Here is a 15,864-nt window from a genome sequence, read left to right as displayed (position 1 = left end):
ACATGGATCAGTAGTCTGTGAAAAAAAGAGTTGGCCCTCTAAGTTGGGATAAACACAGATTCTAAGAAAATATATGAAGGCATATTTCAAATGGGAAATAAGAAAGGTTTAAAGCAAACATTAACTGAAATCTGATGCCACTAAATAGCTTTGTTACCTTAGGCAGCCTATGTAACTGCTGCCTCAGCTTACCCATTTGAAGTATGAGAAAATGTCTCCTTATCTGAATGATAACTGAATTTTCCTGGGAAGATGGAACAGATTATGACAGAAGGGACTTTTTGAGATTATTCAGTCTACTCTCTCTGCTTAGAGCAGGACCCACTTTGAAGATCTTAGATCCAACTTCAGAATTAAATCAGTTTGCTCTGGATCTTACCCAGTCACGCTTCAATTATCTCCAGTGGTGACACTCAAACCTGCCCTAATTCTTTATGAACATTTATTTTCTTTAATTACAAATGTGAATTTCTTCACATTTGGATGTGAAGCATGGATGCAGCTTGCATCCATTCTTTCATCCTGACACGGTGGAAAACCATCTGTCTCTGTCTCCCCTACACACTCCCATCAGGCAGCAGTCAGGGCTCTTACTCTCAGCTTCACTTTCTCCAGGCTGAACAATCCCAGCTCTAACAGCCTTTCTTTCTCCATTCTGTTCTCCTGACCTGACCAACCTGTGTCCCTCTGCTGGGCTCCATCCAGTACTTCAGCCTCTCAAGCTTTTGAGGCGCCCCAAACTGGGCACAGTGCTCCAGATGCAGCCTCTCCAGTGCCAAAGAATGGGGCTGCTGGATTGCTGCCCTCAGCAGTACTCCAGTGGAGAGCAGTCTTCAGCTGGGCTTTGTGGTCCGGGTTACAACTTGGTGGTCCTGCCAAGACATATTTTTAACTGTTCAAAGTCTAAAAATAACTGCAAAAATTGTTAGGTAGCATTTATGCAAGAAAGAATGACAACTTCTGCTTCTTAGTCCTACCCGAAAAATTTACTTAGCTAAATTATCAAAATTTGAACTTTATCTGACAGAGAGTTCCTGTAGAGAGATGTCAGAGACCTTTTAGAAAGAATATATTTATTATCATGATGTACTTACTGCCAGATGGAAGATTTAGTCAGGGAATAAAAAACCTAATTTCATGATCTGATGTGGCAACTGAGTTGCTTCTTCCTATCTAAAAAGAATAAATGAGAAGATGGTATATTTAATTAAAGAGAAAATCAGCATTTGTGATAAGCTTCAGTTAAAACACAAGTTTCTCTCTCCTTTTCTTAGTTTCTGTATTGCTGTCCTTCACTGGATTTTCCACCCTAAACATGGTTCTTTATCATACCCTTAACACAAGGGAATCATGCTATCAGCACCCAGAATTACCTCACTTTTTTGATGTTTTCTTATTTTTTTTCCACTAGCTTCCTTCCAAGAACTCTAGCTCCATCAATGTGCAGGTATTGTAAAAACAGATTTATGTATTTTACCTCCTTTTTAATAAGCTCCTGCAGTGTAGCCTTTCTGAGAATATTTTAGACAGTTTTGCTGTTCCCATTTTATCAAACACGTGTATGTTATTCTTCTTTATCTTCTGCAGACAAGAACACAAATCTTCATTCCTGCAAGCTTTCTTTCCAGTGGCAATCAAGGTGTTCGTACCTGGACTGTGTCAGACACACCACTCTAACGAGGGAGCTGCTCAATGTTATCCCATCTACAGTGGTGCAATACTCTATAATCCAACACACTTTTCTACCGTATCAATTTTTGGGCAGACAAGCAAACTAGCTTTTTACATTCACAGAGATTTCAAGAGTAGTAGTTAAATACACTTTTGAGGATTTGTCCAAAAATAATTTTTACTTTTGATGGCTATATTAATGGTAGCTTAAAAGCATAGGATTAATATATTTTCAGGCATACTAAATCTGGTATTAGAAACAAGACATACAATCTTGCTCATAAATATATGCTATTTCATTTTACATAGATTTTCTTTTTTTTTTAATCCCCTATTGCCATGGAAAGATATACCTGAAGCTTACATCATGTTCTTCTCTCCAGCCCAACTGTACTTGGAGCCACTGAAAAATCTGTTTCTTGTATGTAATCATTTCACTTAGCCCTTTGGTTTTGTTCTCACTCCTTTCATTCCCTTTCCTCAAGTGATATAAATAGAGGACTTTCAACATCTTTTAAAGAGAAACACTCCTCCCAAATCACCTCTGCGCCTCTTTTGTTTTACAGTTCACCGCCCATGATTGCAGAGGATCAGGACTACATTTGGAATGTGTCCCAAATGTAGTGTTCTCCATGGCCTGGCAGAAAAGTATTTGAAGCAATTGAAGTAAAGGTAATTTTTGAAGTCATTAACAACTCCCTCAGTCTTTTGGAAGTGTTTTGCCTAAAATGTGAGGCCTTTCTGTGGACACAGCCTGACTGTAACTGTCTCCTGTGTGTGATGTAACTGCAGCCAGAATATAAAGCCCAGCTCTGGTGGGAGAAAGAGGTCTGTGCTCAAAAGTATCGAAAGCTGAGGAACTGCTGGAGCTTGTGGGGGCTGAGGAGATTTTTCTTAGCCCCTAGGTTGATGCTGGTTGAAAAAAACACATTGATGAAGCAGGAGAGCAATTCATAATACAATATGGCTTTTACATATTAAGGTTCTTAAATTTCATTACAGTGGGTGTAGAGTTACAAAGCGTTAGATTGTGCAGTTCAACACTGCAGCAACAACTCCAGGTTACCTTCTGACAGGTGCCTGTCCAGTGGGCTGAGAAAGGCAAATCAGCCTTAGCCCAGTCCTCACCTGAAAAGTCATCTTCATGAAATGCTTCATACTATACATTTGCACTAAGTGGTGATGGTAGAAGAGACAAAGATTGAATAGATGTTTTGTGCCATTTCTTTCATGCCTCTAGGCAATCCCTCTTGGTCATGGTTCAGATAGTTTGCTGAGAAGTAAAGACAGGGGTGCTTATCTTCCCTCCCTGTATCCAGCTGTCTTCTGGGGAGGAGCAAATAGAGATTAAATGCTTTTCAGACTGAATTTAGTCAGGTGAATTAATTTTTCTTCAAATTATTTTTATATGCTTATATCTTACACTATATTTCCAGGGAGATATACAGATTTTTCAAAATTTAAAACTGTTATTGAAGGTGTCATGTGAAAATTTTACCATTTACATTCAAGACAGCCTAACAGATAGGGGCAGGGGGGAGAAGAAGGAAAGAAACTAAAATTGTAGAAAATTTATTTACCTTTCCACAGAAGCTAGACCCCAGTTATTTACTTTCCAGTCTTTTAAAACACTTGAAACATTATTTTGTGCATACTATTACACCTTACCTGGATGCATACTCATTTCCAAGTCAGATTAAGATATCTTAGCCTCCCTCACAATGTGTCTTTAAATACTAATTAAATAAATATTTCATTGTCTAAACATTTGATTTATTTTTTTGCTCATCATTTGCTCAGCATGTCTAGAGAAGGGGAGACTGAGGGGAATGAGCGGAAACCTAATTGTGGTCTTCAACATCCTCACAAGGGGAAGAGGGGCAGACACTGATCTCTTTAGCCTTGTGACCAGTGACAGGACTTGAGGAATTGGCAGGAAGCTGCGCCAGGATTGGATATTAGGAACAGGTGATATTCCTGATATCACCCAGAGGGTGGTTGAGCACTGGAACAGGCTCCCCAGGGCAGTGGTCACAGCACCAAGCCTGACAGAGCTCAAGAAGTGTTTGGACAATGCTCTCAGGCACAGGGTGTGATTCTTGGGTGTCCTGTGAAGGCCACGAGTTGAACTCAGTGATCCTTGTGAGTCCCTTCCAACTCAGGATATTACATGATTCTATGATTTTGCATTCTATACCTCCTCATACACACAGTAAAAATGCTCAAGAATAGACAAAAGAAATGTAATGGATATTCCTTGGAGATCCCTGGAAATATTACACACATTCAATTTAAATTCACAAGGAAACACTTTTCCAGATTTCCTGGTTTATTTTCTTAAATAATATATGTATTCCTCATCCACTAGAACAACAAAATAAAAGAGGCACAAAAATATTTTAATGCTTAATTATAACCGTTTGCTGCATTATCTGTGTATTTTCTTTCTCTTCTTGTTTTTAATGGCAAGTGCCTACGCAGAATATCCCAAAGATTTAATGAACTTTCAGCTTCATAATAATTGATCTGAAACATTCAGGATCCAGCACAGGAGATGAGGAGACAGTGGGTAGATAGAAATAGTGAATCATAGAATGATTTGGGTTGGGAGGAACCTAAAGACCACCCAGTTAGTAACCCCATGGTCATGGCCAGGGACACCTTCCATGAGATCAGATTACTCAAAGTCACATCCAACCTGGCCTTGAATATTTCCAGGGATGGGGCATCCACAACTTCTCTGGGTAGTGTATTCCAATGCCTTACCACCCTTCACAGGAAAGAATTTCTTCCATATACCTAATCTAAACCTGCCCTCTTTCAATTTGAAGCCATTCCCCCTTGTCCTTTCACTACTGGCCCTTGTCAAAACTCTTTCTCCACCTTTCTTGTAGGCTTCCTTTAGCTGCTGGAAGGTACTATTAGGTGTCCCCGGATCCTTCTCTTCTCCAACCCTAACTCTCTCAAACTCTTCTCATAGGAGAAATCTTCCTTCCCTCTGATCATCTTCATAGCCCTCCTCTGGAATTGCTCCAGCAGACTGATGTCCTTCCTGTGCTGGGGACACCACAGCTGGATGTGGTTCTCCAGCTGGGCTCTCATGAGAGCAGTGTAGAGGGCTGGAATCCCCTGCCTTTACCAGCTGCCCACAAAAAAGACTAACTGACAAACAAATCAAACCAAACCAAATCAAATTAACCAGCACCCCCACATCCCCCCCACAAAAAAACCCCACCAAACCCAAACCATTAAATTTATAGTATTTTAAGTGCTGTAAAATAAAGAAGATTTGTCCAATTGGACTGAAATACAAAAAGCTCAGAAATCAGTGTGTTTAACTGGAAAATCAATGTGTGTTGACAATAGCAGGAGTTATAGGAGAAAGAAAATAAAATAAGGTTGTATCACACTAACTAAGGTTGGAGGGAGGGAAAGAGACATGGGGACAAAAAAATTGCCAAAAGAAATTAATGTGTTGACAAGGCTGCTACTGAAACTGATTGTCTCATTCTTGGTATGAAAAAAATGCCAGTATTAACAATGAAAGTTACATGTACAATGAATTGCAAAATTATATGCAAACTTCAAGGTGAACTTTTTGAATTATAGGACTTGTAAGGAGCTGCAGCAAGTTGATGTGCCAGGCTTATTAGCATTCCACAATCCCTACATAGGAAACATTCTCTTTTGTACTCTGAATTCAAACTTTTACACCTCCTAGAATGACTTTATTCAGAGAGCTCTATTGCTGGGGTATTTTTATTTTTTTAGTGGATAAAAGAAATTGAAAAGCAAAGAACACACAATCTAAATGAAAGCTAGCTAACAGGCTCCTTGCTAAGAAATGCATGGAATTATTTCTAAAGCCTGCTTAGAGAGCTAAAAGACTAAAATTTTCAAGCTACAAGATCATTCTTAAATCTTTGTTAGACTGCAGATGAATATATTTGCAAGGGGAAAGTCAAAATGAACAAAGCATCCATACTTAAGAAATCTCCTGTGTAGCAAGTCCTCCCAACTATTAATGAAGGAAGCACAGTTTACCTCCCTTGGCAACAAATAAAAAATCAATTATCTTTGTGACTAATTTTCAAAATAATTTAATTACCTAATCTACTTCTAGAATTCTTTAGCCATTTTCCTTATTAACACATGATGACAAGAATGTGATAAACAACACATTAAAAAGATGCAAACCAACCATTTTAGATACAATTGTAGCATTGAATGATTCAACAATTCACAAAGATATAAGATATCAAATGGATCCTTCTTCTTCTCCAGCTATATCTATTTGGATTTTACAGAGCACAGGCTTAAATCTCAATGCTTTTACTGAAAAAGGGGTGGTGGGGGGGGGGGAATATTAAAGGGCAGGAAGAGTATGCACATTCCTTGCATATTCAGTTTGGTCTGAACCATGACCACATCAAATATCTGCCAGTTTACGAACTCCAACTTGTGCATTTCTGATCATACCACTAAGGGATGCTGTGCATTGATCATCTGGCCATTTCTCTATTCTGAATAGGCCTTTTTTTTGCCAGATGAATCTTTGGAGGTAGGCTGTGCACAAACAAGAATTGACAAAAGCCTGTTTAGTGTGTTTGGGCAGGGCCTGATTTTGGTTCTGGTTTGATTTTGCACTTAACCACTTTGGTCATGACCTAATACTTGTTAGTAATCAAACCTCCAGTGTTAAGCCCCTTGAACACTACTAGTTTAAAGATATATGGTCTGTGGACTTTGTATTACATTTAGATAACCCAAAAAGATTATGGCTTTACAGAAATATCTATTTCACTACTTAGATTAAATTCAGTTTAACTGGTAAAGCTTTGTCTTTAATTCCTGCTGCAATTCATTACCTCCAGTCACAGGGTGTAATAATCTATTTTGCCAATTATACCTTTTTTCATTTCTCTGCAATTCGTCATTATTATTTGATTTTTAGGTATAAAAGGAAAAGTACTAACCAACAAAATTACTTAGGACCATAATGACCTAGCACAATGAAGCCATTCATCATCAGTACAAAGTCTCACTCTGAATAGATCCTACAAATAGTTTCAATTAATAGCTTTATACAAGTGCTTCTGTAAAACATACATTAAACATTGTGGCTGATTCTGGGGGCTGCTGAGTTTGAATTAATAATAGCTGGAAGTCTTTTATGGCACTCAATCTGGGTCAGAAGTAGTTGATCAGCCCAATCAGACCTATATAGAACAGTCTTCACCCCAAAAGTCTTTATGCATAGAAATGTCTCACACAATTTAGCAGGAAGACATTGAATAACTGTGGCTCCCAAACTGGAAATGTCAGTTAGGGCCTGCTGGGAGATGAGAAGAAGTACTGAAGAGGAGGAAGAAGTTGACACCAATCATTAGGTACTCTTTCATGATATTGTTTCCATGCATGCATAATTATTTACAATTTACATGTGTTTATAGTAAGGTACATAAGCAAGAGGACAACCTTAATGCAGAATTTCCCATTGGCTCTCACAGAAACTCCTTCCCCTAGCAATATTATAATGAACATAAGACATGTATCTAGTTTGATAATTTTGGCAGCAATTTCATTTCTGAAATTAATCCCATTACCAAATCCCTTCACAGACTCCTTCTTTCACAGCACAAAGTATTTTTTTATGCTCCACTTAGATATGCATACAATCAATATATAGAAGCTTCAATAAGAATATATCAAAGGCAAGCCATGACTGGCAACATTGTACATAGGCATTGAACTGTCCCATTTACAAAGTTTGTGTTATATAACACATTGCCCAGAGAGGTGGTAGATGCTCCATCCTCTGAAACATTCAAGGCCAGGTTGGATGGGGCTCTGAGGAAATTAGTCTAGTGGAAGGTGTCCTTTCTCATTACAGGGGTTGGACTATATGGCCTTTAAATGTCCTTTACAACCTACATTATTCTATGATTCTAAGATTTGAAGGGGAGACTGCTAAAGGGGAGGTGCCATTTCTAGATGAGTGACAGCTAAATTGTATTTCAATTCACTGGTTTAAGCAAGCAAATACTTCTGCCCCACTCCACAAATAGGTGTTACCTGATAAACATAATCTCTTTCACAACAGTTGTCCTGTCCTATACACAGTGACACAAAGTTAAATAAGTAGTTATATATCAAGCCCTTAACTTTCTGATTCTCAATGGATGAATTACTTAATTTCATTATACAAAGGCATTAGCAAAGAACGTATTTTAATGCAATTGCAATTGCTGACTAAAAGACCCAAGAATTTTCCTTAAAGATATTGAACATCCTCTGTACAAACTCTTCATTTTGTATTGAATACTTTATAGCATTTTGAAGACCACTAGCATATCCATGACACAAAATATTTTGATATCGACATGTAGCAAGGATGCTTTGTAACCAATGAATTTTGCAGCTTTAATTTCTAACATTTTCCACATTTACTGAAAGTCACTAGACAAAACAAGACATATTGGGCTGTAACCATGTAATATGATGACCATGAATTTGCACTGTGGTTGACTTAACATATTTTATTCTGTTTTTTATGTAAGTTCTGTCACTTTTTAACAATGTAAATGAACACAATCAGTGTAAGCAGAGTGTTGCATTAAAGATCAGGTTTATATGTATATATCACAGATTTGGTCATAACTTTTTTCATACTGAAAATAGAAAAAATAAGCCTCTTCTCTTTTAGCAGTGACATATCAGCTCCAGTAAAAGTTATCATGATTTCAGAGACCACAGATAAATTCAGAGGTGCAGAGGAGAGAGGCTTAAATAAACAGCCAACAGTTAGAATTCTTATTTGAACCAGTTTTCCCACCACCAGGTATTTGAGTAATTCTAGAGTATAAATCTTTCTCTCATACCACCGAGGAGTGAGTCTTAATGCAGAAATTCCTGATTCTAGGCTATACTTCACACTTTTTTGAAGGAAAAAAACTATTGAGAGTTAACTACTCTATCCCATTACAAAGAGTAGTCTGGTAAGGAAATCTCCACATATATATCTTGTGGCCAGCCCAAGTAATTCCTAATACTATGGTTGAACTATTCTTAAGATATATATATACACCAATGGAAAGGAATAATGTTCTGAAGGTTACTCTCATGTAAACCTGTTTTATTAACATGTTTTTTTTTTACATTTTGCTACAAAGGCAGCTTGATGGCATCCTTTTATTTGTAACATGCCTATTCCCATTACTTTGATTGAAATGAGCAGTTTTTGTCTGCATGACCCTTGGGTCAGCAGATCACAATTTGCCAAGCACAATGCACTTGCCAGAGCTTGTAATATTAAGGTTTCATGCATCAGCATTTCACTGCAGCCATCTCTTATCAACATTCTTCTTCCCAGGGTGTTCTCAACCCCAATTTTCTTGGCTTTGTGAATGTGCTTGCATCACAAACTCCACAATGGAGGTTTTTAGTGATACATACTCAAAGGGAAATAAATAACCAACAGATATGTTGAAGGTATTGTGGATTTTGATCAAATAAATTTTGGAAAGTAAAACCAGTCAAGAAATTAAATAGAAGGATTGTAAAAGAAATCTAGGACTTGAATTTGCTGTGTACTAAGAGGTAAATGCAGGTCAAGCACACTGGCATGGCATTCCTTCTTGCTTTGGCTAAACAGCATCATCTCTGGAGTAACCTAGCAGAACATTTGCATTAAGATCAATTCAAGATACTTGCATATGCCATAGAGACTTTGTGATAGTTTTAGATTCAGTCTGTATGCTGGACATGCTCTGCACCTTTCTGAGACCTCTGCAACCATGAAAGAAGAGTGATTGAGTGTCTAGGTGATGTAGAAAATGATGTAGATGAATTGATGTAGAAGAATTAGGCATCAGGAAGCATGTCTGTTACACCTGACTGAGGCTAACCAGCAGGAAATGTAGGAAAGCAAAACACACCTTTGCTTTTGCCACTGAGATAAAACAGGTTTTTACTCTGTGTCTGAATTGAGGGTGGCAAAAAAAGCAATTTCATTTACAGATTTTTTTTTCTCAGTGTAGATGCCATCTCAAAGAAGAAAATATATAACAGTACTTTAAAAATGACACCACACATGCAACAAATTTGCTGTACTTTTAAAAGGCAGTCTGTTCCAACAAGAAGGAAATTTCTTGTTTTGAGAAGCTCTGATTTTCAGATCCTTGTTTTCTGATAAATGTCTTAAGAAACAGCATGCCTGCTTGACCTGAAGAAACCATTATTAATGCACAGAAGGAGAGGGCAGATCTGCTGAAAACCTGAGCCTATCCATGCTGGTTTATGACCAGGAGTGGATTGGCTCTATCTTTAACTGAAGCTCATAGCTCTTACTCACAAGAATAACAAGCAAACAAGCTCAGCTGCTAAACTGATAACCTCAGAATCAGCCTAGCATGACTACACAAATCCATTTTAAAACCCATTTAACTCTGGTGGTAGCTACAAATATACACTGTAAAGTTTTATCTGAGGTCAAATATCTCTGAGAGTTTGTGTAGTGGTTGATAGGGTAATAGCACTAGAGGGTTCTCCAAAAGCACTTCTAAGTGACCACCCAGCTACATATTCAATGAAAATCAATACTAAAGGAGGTGATAGTTTGCAGTGCAGAGTGTTAGCATTATCACTGACCTGTCATTGATCTGATGTAGGAGTGTCATATTGAAAGAGAGTTCATCTAAAATAAAGAGATTCATATAACTTTCACTTTCTTTGTACAGCATACTGGGTAAGCACTACTGGAGTTGAAACCCTCTGGTTTCAACTCCACACAAAAATAAATCTGGTAGCATTTCTTTCTTAACCTGAAATCCACAAGATCAAGTTTTTAGCAAATTTATTTAGACATTTATGTATGAAAAGGTTCACTGGGCAACAAGACCTAAAATAACAAAATTTTCGTACTAACCATGGATTTGGCTGTAGCCAGGCTGCACTTTACCAAATAATTTCAGAATATATGTTATTTATAATATTCTACTATGAAAAAAATCCAGATAATAATGCTATGTTTCTGAACATTGTGCTACATCAAACTCTGATATTCAAATACCTGCAAAACTCTCTCTGTATGGGATACTCTATGAATTTTTGCTTTCCAAAAGAGAGAGTTAATACTTGTAACTGTGCAAGCAGTAATTCCCTCATCTGTGGTGGTGATTTTCTGAATACAGTACAGGTTAAATGTAGTTCTTAGAAAATCCTTCACAAAGCAAAGGTTGTGTTTCAAGTTCTTTGTAAACTAAGGAAAACAGATTATAGATTTGTAGCACTTCAGAGCACTTACAAATAATATAAAGTACAAAAATCAACTGTAAGTTCTGAAACTCCACAAACCCCAGCTTCTATTGAATTCAAATTTGAAACACGAAGGTATTTTACAATTTCATCCCTTGAAAGTCATCTTATATTTTGTTTCTTTCATCCAATTTTTATGAATTTACAAGATGATGGATTACCAGCAGTACCCTTAATGCATCTTAGTTTTATTAAGGCAAGAGAAATCCCAATTTATACTTCACAAAGCTGGCTGAGGAATGTAGACACCAGAGTCAAATGCCTGTTCCCTTTGAGTATATCTCAGGCTCTCAAAGCCAACATAGACTTTTCACTTTTCTCTGAAGCACGAAGATCAGATGTTTGTGAGAGACAAGATATTAGAACTGATGGACCATCAGTGCTATCTAATAGGTAAAATCATAATTGAGAAAGAAACACTAATTCAATGCAAAGAGTAGAAGGCTTCAAACATTTAAATATGTGCACATATTTAACCACTTTACTAATAAAACCTTTTTAACCTCTTCCACAGCAAGGAATTTATTATATTCTGAAAGAGTTAAGAGGGACCAGCAACCACTTTGTTTTACTCCTAGAAAGAACTTATGCTATTTCTTATGCTTTTGCTTTTGGCAAGCAAGCTCCCAGCAAGAAGAATAGACTTTGAGGGGTTTTCTTTGAGGGAAGAAGGGAAAGAAGAGGATTTGAGCAGATGAAGGTGATCAGGTTTTCTACTGATGGTGGTGGAAAGCTGTATGTGAGGAATTAAGGAAGAAAGGGAATTTTATGTAAATCTGATGTATAAACAGAAGCATGACATAAAAAAGCTGCTTTGCTTTCCAAAATGTTAGAATTATTCAATGGCATGGCAATTCCAATATAAAGACAGCTGTTTGAAGCACATGATCTTATCCTTTATGGGATTATGAAGTTTTGGGTTTTCGTTATTGTTCTTCTTCTTGTGTTGGGTTTTTTTGGTAGCAGGAGGGAAGGGTTTTTTTTAAATATTAACATATCTAAGTAAAGTAAATGTTTCTCTATGAAGAATGACACACAGTATGTTTTAAGGAACTGATTATTTCATTTTTAAGAGGGGTTTTGTCCTTTTGTCAAACCTGCAGTGGTAAGCATGGTCTCCCTCACCTCCATCCTGAATTCTTTCCTAGTTCATCAACCTTGTTGAGAGAAAAGACTGTTGATCTGCTGTTATCCACCTGCTCTGATCCAGCATAATTTCTTTAAAGAGGAAAAGCTTGAAAAAATGGTCACATGACTTGAGAGCATGCACCTTGTGAGAGAGCAAATAGCCCCAGACATATGTATAATTCACTTGAAGATGGTTCAAAGTTGAGCTTAATGAATAGCTGTCTCAAAGTCTGGAAAATGTTTTCTGAGTGCATAGTTACAAGTAAGAGAATTCCCAGCTAACATTTGTGTTGAGACCTAGTTATAGGCTAGAAAAAACCTTCCTGTGTTACTGAGATTGTTCACTTCTTTATTGTCATTTATTTCTGAATATGGAAAAAGATCAGAAGACTAGTTCCTGACTTCTAGGAATGTTTATTTTCCTATATTTGTGTTGAATATACTATCTGACTGAAGTAGTATGGTACTGTAATGTCTAAAGAAAGATATGGTACCAGCCAGGAATATTCTACTCAATTATGCTTCTTTGCACCAGTATCTGAAGAGAGAAATGTCTCACCCCACACTTGTCTCTCAAAGGAGAACCCTTCCCTGGATTCATTGCTTCTTTACCTCATTCACTGAACACTGTCCGGCAATTTCAAAGCACTTTTACTGGAATCCTCATGGCTCAGGAGAAGTAGAAAGTTCTGCACCATACCCAGTAATATTTGCAGTTAAACAGTACTTTTAAACAATAACTAGCAAATACCCAGGTATTAAGTGTCTTGTGATGACAGTCAAACAGAGGGAACTGGCAGAAAACACTCCAGCATCTAGCTTGTCTTGATGACTTGTCCCCACTTTCAACTTGAAGATTAGAGAGTACCTACTTGCTTCCTCAAGAGACTATCTTGAACAGCTTCCCTGCCAGGTCACTTGAGTATTTTAAAAAGCATTTAATGGTAAGCTAAGAGACTAAGGGAATCCTTGTGATAGAAATCAGAACCTAATATATACACAAATTAAAGTAGACAAATGCTAACACAATTTATAATCCATATTTCATTAAAATAAGAAATAAATGAAATAATGTGTGCAGAATAGAGCTTTTGGTAGCTGAACACAGATACTAGATTTTTGCTTTTTTTTTTTTTTTGATTTAGGTTTACCATTACTGATTTGAAGGATGCTTACTATATAAAGGAAGCTTGTGGAGAACTGCCTTAATTAGGAACCTAAATCTCCTATATGTACTCTGGAAGATGATCAAGGCCTCATTCTATAGATGTAACACAGACTCTTTTACCCTCTTCAAGTATGTAGTCCAACTGTATTTAGTGCATTGGTATTTTTGGCTGCGTGATTATTTTTAGGAAACTGTTCTTCAGTGTTGCTGGCTTGGGCTGTGTGCAAGAAACTAAGGACAGACTGGAACAAGAATCGATGAAATTCAATTCATTGAGCCTGTGATAGAACATTTTTCCTCCTTCTGTTTGCATTTTCTGACCTTAAATGCAGCCACTGCTGACAGCTGAGGGGATTCACATTGTTCTAGTATTTGAGGACAATATACAAGTGCTATGTGATTATTAATAAAATGTCAGCAAAAAATATCTTTGCCCTTCAAATATTTATAGCTAAGGCGACTAACTTGGCGAGCCAGAGATAGTGTGCATCAATGGGACCAGCTGGAAAAGCAGGCATGCTCTCAGGCTCAAGCAGGTCTACTCACCTGTCAGCAGATCTGACAGTTAAAAATCTCCTGCAAAACACAGCTAAAACAAAGGCACTCGTCCCCTGTTTTAAGGTTTAGTTCTACAGCTTTTCTGTTGAGGCCAAAAACTGGTGAGGGTTTTTTCTCCTCACATGGTCTAAATAAGAGATATTAACTGTGTCTTTGTTGGGATGCTGTTGCATCTTCAGGCCATTGTCGCAGATACAAGGCAACCAACTTTTATATATTTATTATCAAAGTGAGTCTGATTAGAAATACAGATAGAAAGGTCTAGAAATCAACAAAGGAAAAACAAAAAGATGAATGTTTGTCTAGTTTGATTTCAAAATAGATGTGCCAATTTAACACACTATACCCATGTTTTGATTAAACACTCAGTACCTGCTGTTTCGCTCAGCTTATACTCTACTGTTGCTTAATTCCAATACTCTACCAAATAGCAAACAAAGTTCTCAAGTTAACTGCAGTTTATGAGAGTTTTCATTTTATTTTTTGTGTTGTTTGTTTTAAGGGTAAACTGCAGCCTTCTTTTGACAAGGAAGAGTCATAAAGAACCAATATAGGTTCTTTATATTAGACTTAAAAACCCAACAAGACAGTATAATTAATAAAAATTCCTCTTAGGTATACATCTGAAGAGATGAATACCTCAATCTGAACCCCACATTTCCTGTGATTGCTTTAGCATTGTTTATAACAATCATTTAAGGCATTTGTTCAGCAGTAGAATGTTCCACTTATTTCTCCTACACTCTTAATTTGTGAAAAGGATGAGCTTGCGTCTCAGGAGGAAATGTGCCTCACTCTGGTTTTTCCTGCCATGCTCTTTATTTTCTCATTGATTTATTTACTGGAGGGCAAACATATTGTGTACAGTTACATGTGATGCTCTGCCACTGAGATGCTGGTTCTAAGCATAAGTTAAAAATGATGTTATTCCTAGGATCAGTGCTTGCCCCCAAAGAAAAAGTGTTTTGGTGTTTTAATTTTGGGCAGTTTTGTCTCATTTCTTTACATTTTCTACACTCATGTTCCCCCTATTTACTAAGTTGCTGGGTTACTATAATCTATAAGGCCAAACTGATTTACTTATATATTCTAATTCTACTTTGGAAATGGAAATCACCATGGCTGCTCTTGCTTTTAGACTATTTTTATCTGAGCATTTGTACATATGTACATGCATGTGTGTATAATTTTATTTTAAGTATAATCTGTCTTCAGCAAAAAGCCTATGTACTTCCACTGAAATAATCTAATTAATATGTTGTACGTTTCTGCATGCATTTTGCTGCAGAAAATTGTGCTGCAGCTGCTACCTCAGTAATATTTCTAGGTAAGGAAAAAAGGATGCCAGTCTGCATCACCTAAACATGTACATCCCTCAGATTTAAGGTTAATAATAAAAATTAGAAGAGAAGTCTTCTGAGATTAAAAATTCCCACATGTACTTCCAACAGCTAACATTCATACTCCCTTTAATACATATCCAAAAAAACAGATGGTAACAAGTAAAAGGTTTTGAGAATTCTCCTATGCTCTTGTTCATTTCCTCAAAGGTATCTTTTTTTTCCCCCAGTATATATAAATAAAGGATCCATTGCTGAGGCTTCTAGATGCTAATGAAATAAAAATAACTGGGGAAGAGAAGAGATTTGCATCCATAAACAGACAGAGGGACAGAGCACACAAGATCTTAAAATGCTTGCCATAAATAAATATTTGAAAAACATAATAATTGCTCTATACAACCAATATATTTCCTTCTTAGAACTGAACCTCTGTGAATCATGAAGGCTAGTTCTATTGAAGGCATGAACTGCTAAACTAGTGGAGACAATTTTAGGTTTCAAAAAAGAAAGCTTTTAGAAAAGCTTATTCGCTTGCTGAATGCAGCACCATAGAAGAAATAAGAGTTGTAAGAAAGGGAGCACAACATGGCCAAGGAAAGGTGTCACAATTTTAGGGTTGCCAAGTTTTAGAACAGGAGCTGGGAGGCAGCAGGAGGGGGAAGTGGAAATAAGGAAGAGTTC

This window comes from Agelaius phoeniceus, chromosome 2 (assembly GCF_051311805.1).
Source record: "Agelaius phoeniceus isolate bAgePho1 chromosome 2, bAgePho1.hap1, whole genome shotgun sequence".
NCBI lineage: Eukaryota > Metazoa > Chordata > Aves > Passeriformes > Icteridae > Agelaius > Agelaius phoeniceus.
This window is presented reverse-complemented; position numbering follows the sequence as displayed.